The sequence below is a fragment of the Ambystoma mexicanum genome, chromosome 5q, assembly GCF_040938575.1.
Source record: "Ambystoma mexicanum isolate Mex_15411 chromosome 5q, UKY_AmexF1_1, whole genome shotgun sequence".
Lineage (NCBI taxonomy): Eukaryota > Metazoa > Chordata > Amphibia > Caudata > Ambystomatidae > Ambystoma > Ambystoma mexicanum.
This window is the reverse complement of record NC_090933.1, coordinates 526,263,568-526,278,525: the sequence shown is the minus strand read 5'-3', so window position 1 is coordinate 526,278,525 and position 14,958 is coordinate 526,263,568. Positions and strand designations below refer to the sequence as shown.

Below are 14,958 nucleotides of genomic sequence, written 5' to 3'. Positions count from 1 at the left end.
GTCATCTGTGAGTTCACAGAGTAATGTGCTATTCGACAACCAGGAAGAGAAACTAGGTACCTCTTAACAGGAAGGGGAATTAGCTCAGATGGTAGAGCGCTCGCTTACGTGCGAGAGGTAGCGGGATCGATGCCCGCATTCTCCAGCAAGACGCTTTTTCTTCATTTTCACTATTTTATTCAAAACTCACCAATCGTCGCAAATAAAGGCATGTGCTCGCTTCTGGGTTTTTTTTACTATCATCCTAAAAGTCTTCCGTCCACTTTCTGCTATCCCAAAGAGTCATCCGCGCGAGGGCCGGCAACAGGCGCATTGCATGGCATTGGTGACATATTCAGGAAATTCCACTTTGATGCCACCCAGGGCTGTTAACCTTTTATTTCATTTCAATACGATGCTTCGAATAATTGGTTCAAAGTGCGCAGCCTTTGCTCTTTTATTTCGTTTTCATCGGAGCAGGTCGGAGCTGGCAGAAGAGTGAGCCCTGTCTGCAGGAGCTCAGATTCCAGAAAGCATATTTTCCCTGTCTTTCTTACCACTCATCTGTGTCTCTTCGCTGACATGAGGGGTTGCTACACTCTGCAGTCTCCCGGCATTTAAAGTCTGCTACCAGCAGAGCACGTTCTGGACTTCACAGCGCCCAGCAAAGTACTAGCCTGCGCCCTCCCCCTACTACCGCAAAAACCTTTTGCATGCTTTAGCAGAAGTGTGAACAAAATGCCACGAACCACCCCAGATGGGACTCGAACCCACAATCCCTGGCTCGACAGAGAAGGGGAAAGTTCTTTCTTTTCCTCTTCTCTCACTGGAGTCACGGGTACTGGCCCACTGAAAAGGGCAAGTTGGCTCACGTCCAAAGCTGCAGTGTCCCAGCACACGCGGGCAAAAGGCACCTGCTTGCACTCGGCTGGACACTTCCGCTTTATGGGACACACGATGGAAAGTGGACTCAATTCCCAGACCTAACTCTTACCTGTTTGGTATTCTGACGCTCGATTGTAAAATATGGCCAGCTGGTAAAAATGACAAAGGGCACTCCAGCGCTGGTCCTTTGGCTGCAGGCGGCTTGTCAGCGGCCTAAAACAGCAAGAAATAGCGAGAGAAATGAAGTGAGAAGCAAGCACCTTTTCAATTGGGCTCTCGGGTCTCTGGGACTGGTGTGCAGCCTCTTGATCACAAGCGCAGGTCCAGCGTGAAAGGGCGTGGGAGTGGAGTCACTCTGCTATTAATACCTGGTTGGCCAATCCTCATTGCAATGGATGGCCATCTGCAGCTTTACTTGTAGCTCCACTGAAGGTATTTTGTTTTGGGCAAAGGGGTGAGATTGTGATTTCCCCTGCGGCAGATGAAGAGAAAGGGCTTTATGCACTACAGGTCCCTGGACAGCAAGCAAGTGTGAGCAGGAGACTGTGCTTCAGCTCTGAAGCAGTGTATCGAGAGCCTTCGTGGAGGAGGGGAATTAGCTCAGATGGTAGAGCGCTCGCTTAGCATGCGAGAGGTAGCGGGATCGATGCCCGCATTCTCCAGCAAGACACTTTTTCTTCCATTTGACTATTTTATTCAAAACTCAAATTCTCCCAAATGAGGCATGCGCTGCTTGCTTCAGGGTGCTTACTATCATCCCAAAAGTCTTCCGTCCATTTTCTACTATCCCAAAAAGTCAGATTTTAAGTACAGATTTTAACATTGCTTATGCACCAGAATAGTAACAGATCTTTTGCCCCTCCGCCACCATCTCTGAAGTTAGCACCTCTCCCAACATTTGAAGAGTCAGCCCCCACCCCTCTGCCCTGCCACCACCCATCACCCTGTCGAAATGTAGGTAGGTTGCGCACCTCACGTGACCTCTCTTGCATTAGAGGGCGCTCAACTATTTTAAGTAACCCCCCCCTGCCTTTACATCAAATCTCTACTGCTGATGAAACACAGGAAACAAGTGCTAAAAGAACAGCCTGACATGGGTATGACTTCCCTAGTGAAAGACTTTGCCCGGCATTCGGGCAATCCTGCACGCCTGTTGGAGAGAGGATAATTTTAGATCGGTGCTGAGCACCTCAAACAAACATGACACCATCAAGGGAGAAGAAACTCAACACGTAGAGTTCCCAAGACAAGATCCAAAGCGAAATCCTCCAACGTCTCAAAGATGGCCTCCCTCACTTAAAAGATAGGCAGATGCGCCAGCCCACGCAGGGGGCGCTAGAGACGCAGCTCACATAGCGGGCCGCCCCTCTGGCTGCCCCCTGCGTGGACTCGCCTCCTCTAGGGAGGAGGCAGTCAGGGTGCCCCCAGAGGGTCCAGCCGGAAACGGCCTGCACCTTCGGGGGTTTAAATAGCCAGGGGTGGAGAGCGCAAGACCTCTCATCTAGCCCTGGCAGCAGTGGAATCCAGGGCAGGCCGTTCTCGCAAGAACGGAATGGTGTGAGATGGCTCACAGTCTTTTGGACATGGGACTTTGTAAGGCGGGATTGGCAGAGCCACCCGGCTAAGGACCATGGTTGGTGCCAGGCAGTCATAAGACCTGAGCAGGGGTGGGGGGGGGCGCCCCCATAAGATGATTCCAAATTATGCGACCATATGTTTTTTCCAATAAAATGTTATATATGTTTCCAACTTTCAGAATATCTCCGACTCTATCATTGGGGCAAGCAGGAAATTTTATGCATGTTACTGATATGATGTAAGGGGCCAAGGAGTAGGGGTTAGCCCCGCTATGCACACAGAGCAAGCAGAAAAATACATGCTCTCAAGACCAGGCCGCTCTCATTGAGTAAATTGGATGCATCATTCCGCAGGTGAAATGCCACAGCAATTGAGCACAGTCCAACATTGCTACTGCACACCAACACAACACATCATCCAGATAGATGCTAGCTGTGGTTGCATTCTAAGTTTTAAAACAGCACTGCCACACATGGAGCACGTGGGAGGGAGATTTTGTCAATAAAATCGGGAGAACTGAATATTCTGATTGGATTGCATTGGGGTAGAATTATTTTAGGAGGAAGACAGTAAAAAAAAAAGAGCAATATTTTGGATAGAAAAAAACAGTCTCCGCCATAAATCAGGAGGGTTGGCATGAATGCACTACAGATGGTGCTGCTGCACGGTGTATACCAGTCGATGGCAAGCCATCAGATAGACAATGCACGAAAAAAGACGTGATGTTATTTTAAAACATGGGGAAGTTAAAACAAATTTAAACTGTCATGTCAATCAACACATGATTCAATCCATCAAACCGACAGCACAACAGGGTATCTCGATCAACACACAATGTCAAATCGAAGGCAAACTAAGCTCGTTATTAGCATCGTCCCAGACCATGGACCTCCCCATCATCCCTGTGCCAACAAAAGATTCAGATTAACGCAGTCAACTTTGTGTAGATATAAGAGCACCAAACTAAATTATAAAAAGAAAGACACCATCCCACAATGCAGCGGAAATGATACACCTTGAAAATTGAGCCACAATATTGTCTAGACTCGATTTAAACAAGGGATATCTTCAACTTGAACTTAGCCCGGAATCCAGATACGTCATAACCTTCCCAATACGCCTATGACTATTTCACTGCTCCAGGCATCTTAGTTTCGAATATCCTCAGCAGTTGAGATTTTTCAAGAAGAAATACAGAAAGTAATCTGACATATCTCAAACTGCATACACAACAGTGAGAATATCCTGGTATTTGGCACGTCCCAAAAATCTCATGATAACGCTCCACAGTGTGCATGGCCCTGGAAGAAGCACACCTCACCCGGAAGCGCAAAAAAATGTGAATTCAGTAAACACTCTGTGAAATTGTTTGTTAGCTAAAAGCATTACACAAGACCCAGTCAAAAAAAAGGCTTTAACGTCTACACCACATCCATCCTGTGTCACACAACTACGCTCCTTCCTGGGCCTGGCCAGCTAGTGCACGCACTACAATCAAGATTTTGCATCCATCAGCACACCCCTACAACATCTAGTCAAGAAAAATCATGAATTCATGTGGTCACGAAAATGTCAGTGTTTGAGAAAATATGCCATCCCATAGTATCATCTGTCTGCATGTTGTCCCTCAATCCCAACAGTCACACGATGGTCACAGTCGATGCGAGTCCAGTAGGCCTAGGAGTGATTCGGGCACAACACTCAGGTGATTCCGCCTCTCACAGATGCATTGCTTCATATGCCAGGTGAAGCCGCACGCAGACAGAACAGGCCTATGCACAAGCAGAAAAGTCTATCCATTGCATGGGGGTACAAACATTATCATCTGTTCCTGTTTGAAAAACAATTTGTGGTCAACCCTGACCATCAAGCTCTGACTACCATCTATGGCAAAGCAATGACTTGCATGCATCCACACATTGCCAGGTGGGGCTTGCATCTACAGGGCTATCATTTTGACATACTGCACAAGCCAACAAAACATGCAAATGGAGCAGATTTCCTATCTCGGGTACTCATCCCGTCGCATCACACTATTCCGTCAATAGTATATCATTTTATCACCTATGTAGTGCAACAAGGTTGACACGTCTGCTGCCAATATGATGAATCGAATTCCCGGGTACCAGTGGTCATGGGGTGAATATCAGTTTCTAAACCATCAATCAGCCCACACCTCTGATAGATACACCAGAATGGATCCGAACAGATTGGAATAAGCAAGTATACAATTAAAATTATAAACCGCCTTGTTTAATTTTGGTAACGTGGATGGAACAGCAGGCTTATCTCCTCTAAACATTGTGGATCATTGGTTAGTTGCAACACAGCAAAAATACAATTATTACCCAATGATAAAGGGAGTGTCCAGTCAAAGTTGATTACAAATATCTGCTTTATTATTAGCACAACAGACAGTAAAATAACACTACTAAATACAACCCACACTGTAAAGGAATGCAGAGGACAGACAGTTTCAAAGAAGGAAAAGGGATATACTCTGGATACTGACAGGAGGGTAGTCGGTATGGTTAATAACCGCAATAGTTTATTAAGGTTTCTTGGCTTCAGCAGAAGGGGAGAAAAGGATCTTAAAATGTCTCAAGGGGCCTTATGGGCAGGACCAGGGGGGATAGAACCAGAATGTACCTTTTGCTGTAGCTGTTCTTGTTGCTCCACAGGGTCGAAGCGGCTTCAGGACACTTCACAGGCTTCTGCGACAGAGTTTGAGATGGGAGTCAGCTGCCGGTATCAGGCGGCAGGACGGTTCAGTCAGCAAAGCTTGATGAACGTATGCAGGCTGTCCTACACAGGAACTCCGGTTCAGGAATCATTGTCTCTGTGCTGATCAGCAGTTCTGAAGTCCTTGTCGAGACGTCTCAGGTTTCTTTCAGCAACTGCGACTTGACAATGGTCACTGTTGAAGTTGGTTGTGAATCAAGGAACTTGAGTGGTTCGAAAAAATATCCTTCAAGGCGGGTGGCGATTGATGCTTGTCGTTGCACTTCTCCCAGCTTATTCAATGGACTTGTGTCGTCCTTTAAGGTGGATGACCCACAGCTAAGGAGTGTGCTACCTTGTCCTTTTGTTCACATCTGGCACTTCTTGTCCATGGATCTTGCTGAAAGGCCTAGCAGGGCATGATGTGTGTTGGCTGGGTACCAGTTCTGGAGCGGCTGGAGAGTCCTCCGAGTTCTTTTCTTCCCCTGTTCCATAGGAGAAGTTAAGAGGAGGGATATTGTTTCCCTCTTTGGAAATTCCTGGCATTCCTTCACTGGCGGAAGATGTAAGGCAGCCTGTACCTTCAGCCAGGATCCAAGGATGAGTTTTTCTTGCTACTTCTTATGTAGTCTTCAGATCTGCTAAAGAGGGTCTCTGATCCTCTTTTAAAGCTAAGTGGGCCACAGTGATTGGTGTAGGTTAAGCGTAACTTAGCGAGCCAACCCTGGGGTCCCTACTAACAATTTTCAGTATGCGTGAAGTCATCAGCATAGTGATTTGCAACAGGAAAAGGTAAAGGGGTGAAAACAGGAACAAGGGGTGTTCCTGAACAAATATGGCGAAAACCTCCTCTCAACAGAAAGAGCTCTGGGCTCACTCCCTTGTGATACTAAGTCCCACCCATTTGCCTGTCTGCTGTCTCTTTATTTAAATGTCCTCCCTGTGTGGTTCCTGTTAAAGCGGCATTTCGCTATTGAAGATGCTGAGAGACCAGATTCTCTGGCTCTTGCAACAAACTACATTCTCATACCTTATGAATGGGGTCCCCATATCGGGGGTGGCCTGCTGCAATAAAAGAACCAGACACGACCGTTCACTGACATCGATACTGAGAGGAGGGAGCTGGCTTCAGGGTGACCCATTTACATGTGAAAGGTTGTTGAGTTTCCTGTCTCCTTTGTTATTCTCTGCATCCAGGCCCCATGTGGCCTGTTTGATGTACCCCCCTGTGGGTATGTAAATTGCTGCCGTAAGCTGCAGGGCCTAACAAAAGAGCAGGGAGCCTTTGTCAGTTAAGCAGGTTGACCATGGCTGGGGGAAGTTTAGCCTCCCCCTGCCTTACGATGATATTGCGCCCTCCTCTGCTGTCACATTGCAACTAAATATGACATGGCAGACTGTGCCTGTAGGCAGTGTCCAACCCAGAATACACAGCTCTATGAGTTTGTTGTGATGTGAGCATACGGAAATGTTTGTGGATTAGCCCAACACATTTTCCTGAGGTCAGTGTGCCATCATCCATTTAATTAAAAATGTCAAAAAAAGTCCAGGGGAGCCCACACTCATCATGCGTTTGGTCGAATTCCTCACCTATATTCTTGTAAAAAGTAAATCATTTAAGTATTGTAGAGGGAGGCCCCTTTCATGCCACCATTGTGCTGATATGCAATGTTTGTATGGCTCATTGATTAATGAGCAAAGTCCTTAAAGAGGTGAAGTGTTTCGGCCTCAGGGATAGCATAGACCCTGGTGAGATTTGGACACAAATGGTCAGTGAGTGGACAGACTTAACATACCAACAGAAATGACCACTGAGGTGTTGGGGTAGAAACACATTGGTCTCTTGAGCTGCCCTTTGGATAGTTTTACCAAACCGTGATGTGTTAATTGCAGACTATTTATGGTGTTAATAGGGCAAAGGGCCCCTCAAGTAAGGTACGTACTCCGATGGAGTGTTTGAGATCACCAGTCCCGGCATTGCTTTGGATGCCTTCGGGTTTTGTATAGATATGCCGCCCCATAGGCACACACTATAGGACAAAGAAATGGCCACGCCTGGGGCCATGGGAGCATACTGGGAAATAAAAACAAGGGAATGTTGAGCAATGAAATTGCTGAGGACACAGACCGAGGACATTAAACAAAGACAATTCCCTTTTACCAACGACTGCTAGACTGGAACATCTGCTGTGGTGGGGGATTGTGGACTTGGAGAGAAACCTGTACCCCGGGATATGTGTGTACTTCGTCTGAATGCACAGTGGCATGTGCAGGAGAGTAGTCAAGTTACCATTACCCTCTCTTTTTGCATCCACTCAATTATTTACTGCCTTCCCCCTTTTCTTCCTGTCCTTTTTCAATATGCGCCACCTAAAAACTATTCAATTTTGTTAAAGCCTGGAGGATGATGACATGACAGGAAGGACACAGCTTCTGGATGTTCATTAGTTATCTACCCAACCATTTTCTACCCATGGCCATGCTAATCACTGGGGCCATTTCCACCCATTACTTGCCCCTCCCCACCCAAAACACATCCTTCTGGGATCTCTTTGCTCTTTCCAGCATTAACATCAAACTGTGGCCTGTCAGTGCTATTTGTAAGCGGTCTGCTGACAGTTAATGGTTTAACTTCAGCTGTAAATGCAATACTGGTGTAATAAAAATGTCTTAACCACTTGATTTATATCTGTTCCTTGCACTGAAGTGTTAAAACAAGCAATGGAAAAGCCAACAGGCTTGACTTGGGTATAGGCAGTTGCCACAGGCACTGTTATCGGTTCCATGTGATAATGTCCCCGCAAAAATGCTGCCATGCAAATAAGTCCCTGGAAAATTGCTGTTTTTTGCAGAGACATTATTACATGGAACATGCGGGGGACACCCCTGCAACCCCAAAAAACTTTTTTTTGTCCGGGATTGTGCCCTCTGCCGCCACCAATGTGCCTAGGTCCAATGTGCAGGTTTGTACCATTGTGGCAGTGCCCGATACAATGTGTACTTTTTCTTCTTTTATCCTTTTTTACTTTCCTTAGCAATTCTGGTGTGAACGGCTACGGAGAACGCATTTGACCATAATAAGGATAAACACGGTGCGTTTATCATTTGGGAAAAGAGAAAACAGCATACGAATCATTAGAAGGCATTGATATCAATATATTTCAAGGATCGCCTTAAACATTGTCTCACACTCCTTATAGATATGGAGCAACTTTTTCCGCTTGAAGTCTTTCTTCCACGTTAGGTTTTATTTGCCCCGATTGTCGGTCCGCTTCGGCAGTGCTTCCAAAATAGAACACATGGGATTTATAGTCGTGGCAGTGCAGTGCAACTAGCAGAGGACTGGCTGCAGCATTGCCTTGTGTGACGTGCACAGGCACTTCCTGTCTGTGGAAGGGGATACTTAGAAAAGGGCTACATGTGCTCCTATGAAGACCTCAGTGCAGTCAACTGTCATCTGTGAGTTCACAGAGTAATGTGCTATTCGACAACCAGGAAGAGAAACTAGGTGCCTCTTAACAGGAAGGGGAAATAGCTCAGATGGTAGAGCGCTCGCTTAGCATGCGAGAGGTAGCGGGATCGATGCCCGCATTCTCCAGCAAGACGCTTTTTCTTCATTTTCACTATTTTATTCAAAACTCACCAATCGTCGCAAATAAAGGCATGTGCTCGCTTCTGGGTTTTTTTTACTATCATCCTAAAAGTCTTCCGTCCACTTTCTGCTATCCCAAAGAGTCATCCGCGCGAGGGCCGGCAACAGGCGCATTGCATGGCATTGGTGACATATTCAGGAAATTCCACTTTGATGCCACCCAGGGCTGTTAACCTTTTATTTCATTTCAATACGATGCTTCGAATAATTGGTTCAAAGTGCGCAGCCTTTGCTCTTTTATTTCGTTTTCATCGGAGCAGGTCGCAGCTGGCAGAAGAGTGAGCCCTGTCTGCCGGAGCTCAGATTCCAGAAAGCATATTTTCCCTGTCTTTCTTACCACTCATCTGTGTCTCTTTGCTGACATGAGGGGTTGCTACACTCTGCAGTCTCCCGGCATTTAAAGTCTGCTACCAGCAGAGCACGTTCTGGACTTCACAGCGCCCAGCAAAGTACTAGCCTGCGCCCTCCCCCTACTACCGCAAAAACCTTTTGCATGCTTTAGCAGAAGTGTGAACAAAATGCCACGAACCACCCCGGATGGGACTCGAACCCACAATCCCTGGCTTAGGAGGCCAGTGCCTTATCCATTAGGCCACTGGGGCCACTCGACAGAGAAAGGGAAAGTTCTTTCTTTTCCTCTTCTCTCACTGGAGTCACAGGTACTGGCCCACTGAAAAGGGCAAGTTGGCTCACGTCCAAAGCTGCAGTGTCCCAGCACACGCGGGCAAAAGGCACCTGCTTGCACTCGGCTGGACACTTCCGCTTTATGGGACACACGATGGAAAGTGGACTCAATTCCCAGACCTAACTCTTACCTGTTTGGTATTCTGACGCTCGATTGTAAAATATGGCCAGCTGGTAAAAATGACAAAGGGCACTCCAGCGCTGGTCCTTTGGCTGCAGGCGGCGTGTCAGCGGCCTAAAACAGCAAGAAATAGCGAGAGAAATGAAGTGAGAAGCAAGCACCTTTTCAATTGGGCTCTCGGGTCTCTGGGGTTGGTGTGCAGCCTCTTGATCACAAGCGCAGGTCCAGCGTGAAAGGGCGTGGGAGTGGAGTCACTCTGCTATTAATACCTGGTTGGCCAATCCTCATTGCAATGGATGGCCATCTGCAGCTTTACTTGTAGCTCCACTGAAGGTATTTTGTTTTGGGCAAAGGGGTGAGATTGTGATTTCCCCTGCGGCAGATGAAGAGAAAGGGCTTTATGCACTACAGGTCCCTGGACAGCAAGCAAGTGTGAGCAGGAGACTGTGCTTCAGCTCTGAAGCAGTGTATCGAGAGCCTTCGTGGAGGAGGGGAATTAGCTCAGATGGTAGAGCGCTCGCTTAGCATGCGAGAGGTAGCGGGATCGATGCCCGCATTCTCCAGCAAGACACTTTTTCTTCCATTTGACTATTTTATTCAAAACTCAAATTCTCCCAAATGAGGCATGCGCTGCTTGCTTCAGGGTGCTTACTATCATCCCAAAAGTCTTCCGTCCATTTTCTACTATCCCAAAAAGTCAGATTTTAAGTACAGATTTTAACATTGCTTATGCACCAGAATAGTAACAGATCTTTTGCCCCTCCGCCACCATCTCTGAAGTTAGCACCTCTCCCAACATTTGAAGAGTCAGCCCCCACCCCTCTGCCCTGCCACCACCCATCACCCTGTCGAAATGTAGGTAGGTTGCGCACCTCACGTGACCTCTCTTGCATTAGAGGGCGCTCAACTATTTTAAGTAACCCCCCCCTGCCTTTACATCAAATCTCTACTGCTGATGAAACACAGGAAACAAGTGCTAAAAGAACAGCCTGACATGGGTATGACTTCCCTAGTGAAAGACTTTGCCCGGCATTCGGGCAATCCTGCACGCCTGTTGGAGAGAGGATAATTTTAGATCGGTGCTGAGCACCTCAAACAAACATGACACCATCAAGGGAGAAGAAACTCAACACGTAGAGTTCCCAAGACAAGATCCAAAGCGAAATCCTCCAACGTCTCAAAGATGGCCTCCCTCACTTAAAAGATAGGCAGATGCGCCAGCCCACGCAGGGGGCGCTAGAGACGCAGCTCACATAGCGGGCCGCCCCTCTGGCTGCCCCCTGCGTGGACTCGCCTCCTCTAGGGAGGAGGCAGTCAGGGTGCCCCCAGAGGGTCCAGCCGGAAACGGCCTGCACCTTCGGGGGCTTAAATAGCCAGGGGTGGAGAGCGCAAGACCTCTCATCTAGCCCTGGCAGCAGTGGAATCCAGGGCAGGCCGTTCTCGCAAGAACGGAATGGTGTGAGATGGCTCACAGTCTTTTGGACATGGGACTTTGTAAGGCGGGATTGGCAGAGCCACCCGGCTAAGGACCATGGTTGGTGCCAGGCAGTCATAAGACCTGAGCAGGGGTGGGGGTGGGGGGGGCGCCCCCATAAGATGATTCCAAATTATGCGACCATATGTTTTTTCCAATAAAATGTTATATATGTTTCCAACTTTCAGAATATCTCCGACTCTATCATTGGGGCAAGCAGGAAATTTTATGCATGTTACTGATATGATGTAAGGGGCCAAGGAGTAGGGGTTAGCCCCGCTATGCACACAGAGCAAGCAGAAAAATACATGCTCTCAAGACCAGGCCGCTCTCATTGAGTAAATTGGATGCATCATTCCGCAGGTGAAATGCCACAGCAATTGAGCACAGTCCAACATTGCTACTGCACACCAACACAACACATCATCCAGATAGATGCTAGCTGTGGTTGCATTCTAAGTTTTAAAACAGCACTGCCACACATGGAGCACGTGGGAGGGAGATTTTGTCAATAAAATCGGGAGAACTGAATATTCTGATTGGATTGCATTGGGGTAGAATTATTTTAGGAGGAAGACAGTAAAAAAAAAGAGCAATATTTTGGATAGAAAAAAACAGTCTCCGCCATAAATCAGGAGGGTTGGCATGAATGCACTACAGATGGTGCTGCTGCACGGTGTATACCAGTCGATGGCAAGCCATCAGATAGACAATGCACGAAAAAAGACGTGATGTTATTTTAAAACATGGGGAAGTTAAAACAAATTTAAACTGTCATGTCAATCAACACATGATTCAATCCATCAAACCGACAGCACAACAGGGTATCTCGATCAACACACAATGTCAAATCGAAGGCAAACTAAGCTCGTTATTAGCATCGTCCCAGACCATGGACCTCCCCATCATCCCTGTGCCAACAAAAGATTCAGATTAACGCAGTCAACTTTGTGTAGATATAAGAGCACCAAACTAAATTATAAAAAGAAAGACACCATCCCACAATGCAGCGGAAATGATACACCTTGAAAATTGAGCCACAATATTGTCTAGACTCGATTTAAACAAGGGATATCTTCAACTTGAACTTAGCCCGGAATCCAGATACGTCATAACCTTCCCAATACGCCTATGACTATTTCACTGCTCCAGGCATCTTAGTTTCGAATATCCTCAGCAGTTGAGATTTTTCAAGAAGAAATACAGAAAGTAATCTGACATATCTCAAACTGCATACACAACAGTGAGAATATCCTGGTATTTGGCACGTCCCAAAAATCTCATGATAACGCTCCACAGTGTGCATGGCCCTGGAAGAAGCACACCTCACCCGGAAGCGCAAAAAAATGTGAATTCAGTAAACACTCTGTGAAATTGTTTGTTAGCTAAAAGCATTACACAAGACCCAGTCAAAAAAAAGGCTTTAACGTCTACACCACATCCATCCTGTGTCACACAACTACGCTCCTTCCTGGGCCTGGCCAGCTAGTGCACGCACTACAATCAAGATTTTGCATCCATCAGCACACCCCTACAACATCTAGTCAAGAAAAATCATGAATTCATGTGGTCACGAAAATGTCAGTGTTTGAGAAAATATGCCATCCCATAGTATCATCTGTCTGCATGTTGTCCCTCAATCCCAACAGTCACACGATGGTCACAGTCGATGCGAGTCCAGTAGGCCTAGGAGTGATTCGGGCACAACACTCAGGTGATTCCGCCTCTCACAGATGCATTGCTTCATATGCCAGGTGAAGCCGCACGCAGACAGAACAGGCCTATGCACAAGCAGAAAAGTCTATCCATTGCATGGGGGTACAAACATTATCATCTGTTCCTGTTTGAAAAACAATTTGTGGTCAACCCTGACCATCAAGCTCTGACTACCATCTATGGCAAAGCAATGACTTGCATGCATCCACACATTGCCAGGTGGGGCTTGCATCTACAGGGCTATCATTTTGACATACTGCACAAGCCAACAAAACATGCAAATGGAGCAGATTTCCTATCTCGGGTACTCATCCCGTCGCATCACACTATTCCGTCAATAGTATATCATTTTATCACCTATGTAGTGCAACAAGGTTGACACGTCTGCTGCCAATATGATGAATCGAATTCCCGGGTACCAGTGGTCATGGGGTGAATATCAGTTTCTAAACCATCAATCAGCCCACACCTCTGATAGATACACCAGAATGGATCCGAACAGATTGGAATAAGCAAGTATACAATTAAAATTATAAACCGCCTTGTTTAATTTTGGTAACGTGGATGGAACAGCAGGCTTATCTCCTCTAAACATTGTGGATCATTGGTTAGTTGCAACACAGCAAAAATACAATTATTACCCAATGATAAAGGGAGTGTCCAGTCAAAGTTGATTACAAATATCTGCTTTATTATTAGCACAACAGACAGTAAAATAACACTACTAAATACAACCCACACTGTAAAGGAATGCAGAGGACAGACAGTTTCAAAGAAGGAAAAGGGATATACTCTGGATACTGACAGGAGGGTAGTCGGTATGGTTAATAACCGCAATAGTTTATTAAGGTTTCTTGGCTTCAGCAGAAGGGGAGAAAAGGATCTTAAAATGTCTCAAGGGGCCTTATGGGCAGGACCAGGGGGGATAGAACCAGAATGTACCTTTTGCTGTAGCTGTTCTTGTTGCTCCACAGGGTCGAAGCGGCTTCAGGACACTTCACAGGCTTCTGCGACAGAGTTTGAGATGGGAGTCAGCTGCCGGTATCAGGCGGCAGGACGGTTCAGTCAGCAAAGCTTGATGAACGTATGCAGGCTGTCCTACACAGGAACTCCGGTTCAGGAATCATTGTCTCTGTGCTGATCAGCAGTTCTGAAGTCCTTGTCGAGACGTCTCAGGTTTCTTTCAGCAACTGCGACTTGACAATGGTCACTGTTGAAGTTGGTTGTGAATCAAGGAACTTGAGTGGTTCGAAAAAATATCCTTCAAGGCGGGTGGCGATTGATGCTTGTCGTTGCACTTCTCCCAGCTTATTCAATGGACTTGTGTCGTCCTTTAAGTTGGATGACCCACAGCTAAGGAGTGTGCTACCTTGTCCTTTTGTTCACATCTGGCACTTCTTGTCCATGGATCTTGCTGAAAGGCCTAGCAGGGCATGATGTGTGTTGGCTGGGTACCGGTTCTGGAGCGGCTGGAGAGTCCTCCGAGTTCTTTTCTTCCCCTGTTCCATAGGAGAAGTTAAGAGGAGGGATATTGTTTCCCTCTTTGGAAATTCCTGGCATTCCTTCACTGGCGGAAGATGTAAGGCAGCCTGTACCTTCAGCCAGGATCCAAGGATGAGTTTTTCTTGCTACTTCTTATGTAGTCTTCAGATCTGCTAAAGAGGGTCTCTGATCCTCTTTTAAAGCTAAGTGGGCCACAGTGATTGGTGTAGGTTAAGCGTAACTTAGCGAGCCAACCCTGGGGTCCCTACTAACAATTTTCAGTATGCGTGAAGTCATCAGCATAGTGATTTGCAACAGGAAAAGGTAAAGGGGTGAAAACAGGAACAAGGGGTGTTCCTGAACAAATATGGCGAAAACCTCCTCTCAACAGAAAGAGCTCTGGGCTCACTCCCTTGTGATACTAAGTCCCACCCATTTGCCTGTCTGCTGTCTCTTTATTTAAATGTCCTCCCTGTGTGGTTCCTGTTAAAGCGGCATTTCGCTATTGAAGATGCTGAGAGACCAGATTCTCTGGCTCTTGCAACAAACTACATTCTCATACCTTATGAATGGGGTCCCCATATCGGGGGTGGCCTGCTGCAATAAAAGAACCAGACACGACCGTTCACTGACATCGATACTGAGAGGAGGGAGCTGGCTTCAGGG

At 46.8% G+C, this 14,958-nt stretch overlaps 3 non-coding genes across 3 annotated transcripts; 2 read left to right on the top strand and 1 right to left on the bottom strand.

Annotated features, from left to right (window-relative positions):
* Positions 1-1,453: 1,453 nt before the first annotated feature.
* On the top strand, positions 1,454-1,526 carry TRNAA-AGC (transfer RNA alanine (anticodon AGC)). Its single transcript has one exon. It is a non-coding gene; the product is annotated as a tRNA-Ala (tRNA).
* Positions 1,527-9,344: 7,818 nt separating this feature from the next.
* On the bottom strand, positions 9,345-9,417 carry TRNAR-CCU (transfer RNA arginine (anticodon CCU)). The gene has a single exon. It is a non-coding gene; the product is annotated as a tRNA-Arg (tRNA).
* Positions 9,418-10,110: 693 nt separating this feature from the next.
* Positions 10,111-10,183, top strand: TRNAA-AGC (transfer RNA alanine (anticodon AGC)). The gene has a single exon. It is a non-coding gene; the product is annotated as a tRNA-Ala (tRNA).
* The last annotated feature ends 4,775 nt before the right edge of the window (positions 10,184-14,958 follow it).